The following is a 2775-nucleotide window of genomic DNA, read 5'->3' as shown; positions in this document are numbered from 1 at the left end:
TACTTTACTTTTCATTACGCACTACAAAAGCACCTATTTTGATTGCCTTTTATAAACACCATAACAACAGATAACGATAGCTTGACACTTGGTCTCTGTGGATACGATAATCTTTTATATTACTCTGACGCGTTCGTATACTTGCGAAAAAACCACGCATCAAGTTTTTGGCGCCTTTGCTGGGGACCAATTTCGTCAAATTTCATTTTCCTGTTGTTATATCGTTTAGACTTAGGTTATTTCCCGTCGGTCGATGCGAAGAACTCGCAACACCGGAAGTTTAAGTTTAGTATACCCTCTGGCGGAACCTGAACGTTACGCTCGCGCACGTTTATTCTTTCATAGAATTAAGAGAGCTATGGCCGAAGATCAAAACCAAAGACCTCTTAAGGACTTCGCTCAACCATCTAACGAAGAACCTAGTTCTAGTATAGTAAACCCTATCATACCAGCCAATAATTTTGAACTTAAACCATCCCTATTGCAACTAGTGCAACAGAGACAATTCGCGGGTCTCGCTACCGAGAACCCAAACCACCATTTAAAAATATTTCTTCAATTAGCAGATACTTTTAAAACCAATGGAGCTTCTCCTGAGGCAATACGTTTAAGATTATTTCCTTTTTCCCTCAGAGATAAAGCCCTATCATGGTTAGATTCCCTTCCACCCAATTCCATTACGACTTGGGATAACCTTAGAAGAGTTTTTCTTGCTAGATATTTTCCCCCGAGTAAGACCGTCGTTCTTCGAAACCATATAACTAGATTTACCCAAAACCAAGGAGAATCATTGTTCGAAGCTTGGGAGAGATATAAAGAGTTGTTACGAGCATGCCCACGTCATGGTTTAGAAAATTGGTTAATCATTCAAACCTTCTATAATGGACTTCATTACAACACAAAGATGACCATCGACGCTGCCGCAGGCGGTGCTCTGATGAATAAACCTTATCCTGAAGCTAGTGCCCTCATCGAAGATATGGCTCAAAACCATCAATCATGGGGAGTCGAACGAGCGACAGTGGAAAAGAAGGAAGCCCAAGGAGGAGTGCATGAGCTAAGCTCTATAGACATGATGCAAGCTAAGATGGACGCATTAGCCCTTAAAGTCGAGCATATGTACACGAACCCGAATACTGTAGCCGCAGTTTCGTCGGATTGTGAGATATGTGGAACCCAAGGACACCAATCCGCAGAATGCAGTCTATTGAACGAAACCCACTCCGAGCAAGTGAACTACACCCAAGGGAACCCATATTCAAATACCTATAACCCTGGATGGAGGAATCACCCGAACTTCTCCTATAAAAACAATAACCCTATTCAAAATAATGCACCTCCGAGACCTAGTTATCAAGCCCCTAGATCAAATCAACCTATGCAACCTGTACCACCAAAGTCGAGCCTTGAGAAAATTATGGAAAATTTTATCACCGCTCAAACCCAACAAAACAAAGAGTTCATGAACCAAAACATTCATGTTAACGAATTGATTACTCAGTTAGGAACCAAGGTTGACCAAATAGTTACTCATACCAAGATGCTTGAAACCCAGATCTCTCAGGTAGCTTTAAACCAAGCCCCTCAGACTACACCTGGAGGACAGTTCCCTGGACAACCTCAACAAAATCCGAGAGGACAAGCCAATGCCATTACCCTACAAAGTGGGAACGCTTATGATGAGCCACCAAACCCAAGATTGAGTGAACCCGGAACTTCTAAGGAATATACCAAACCCCCGGACGAAGTAAAGGAACCAGAGATATCTGAAAACCAGGAAGGTCGAGAGAAAGGAGAAGAACCTAAATATAAAATTTACGTACCGCCCCCGCCATATAAACCACCTATACCATATCCCCAAAGACTCAAACAAACCCAGATTAATAAACAATATCAAAAATTTATTAAAGTTATAGAAAAACTTCATGTAGAAATCCCTTTCACAGAAGCCATCACCCAAATACCTTCTTATGCAAAGTTTCTGAAAGACATCCTTACCAACAAACGTAGACTTGACGATCCGAAGCCTTTGGAATGTAATGTTATTTCCGAGGACAAATTAGCAAAGAAAGTTAAAGATCCTGGAAATTTCTCCATTCCTTGCCTTTTGGGTAATCATGTCATCGAAAAAGCTTTTCTGGACTTAGGAGCTAGTGTGAGCTTAATGCCTCTAGCAGTTTGTGAGAGATTAAACTTAGGAGAATTACAACCCACTAAGATGTCACTTCAGTTAGCCGATAGATCTGTCAAATATCCGATAGGCATTTTAGAAGATGTCCCTGTTAGGATAGGTAAGTTATTTATCCCTACTGATTTTGTCGTCATGGACATCAAAGAGGACAATGATATACCAATTCTTCTAGGTAGACCATTCTTATCGACTGCAGGAGCCATAATAGATGTCAAGAAAGGAAAGTTGACATTTGAGGTAGGTGACGAGAAAATAGAATTTATACTTTCGAAATTTCTTATGGCACCTGTGATGGGAAACTCGTGTTATGCCTTAGATATCATTGATGAATGTGTTAGAGAATTAGAACAAAAAGAAATTATAAAAAAAATTAAGTTACCATCAACCCCCATAAAGGAAGATGATGACTTTAAAGAACCTTACATCAATGATAACCTTTACGAATGTTTATCCCTTACCCCAGATCCTATGCCATGCCCTAAGAAACCAACCTTAGAACTTAAGGAACTGCCTAAGAACCTGAGATATGAGTTCCTCGATGAAAAGATGAACTGTCCAGTTATAGTTAGTGCTACCTTGAGCCA

General features: G+C 40.4%; 1 non-coding gene across 1 annotated transcript; it reads right to left on the bottom strand.

Moving 5' to 3' along the window:
• Positions 1-742: 742 nt before the first annotated feature.
• Positions 743-849, bottom strand: LOC127116520 (small nucleolar RNA R71). The gene has a single exon (XR_007801350.1). It is a non-coding gene; the product is annotated as a small nucleolar RNA R71 (small nucleolar RNA).
• Positions 850-2775: the final 1926 nt, after the last annotated feature.

Source organism: Lathyrus oleraceus, chromosome 1 (assembly GCF_024323335.1).
Source record: "Lathyrus oleraceus cultivar Zhongwan6 chromosome 1, CAAS_Psat_ZW6_1.0, whole genome shotgun sequence".
In the NCBI taxonomy this organism is placed as follows: Eukaryota; Viridiplantae; Streptophyta; class Magnoliopsida; order Fabales; family Fabaceae; genus Lathyrus; species Lathyrus oleraceus.
This window is presented reverse-complemented; position numbering and strand designations above follow the sequence as displayed.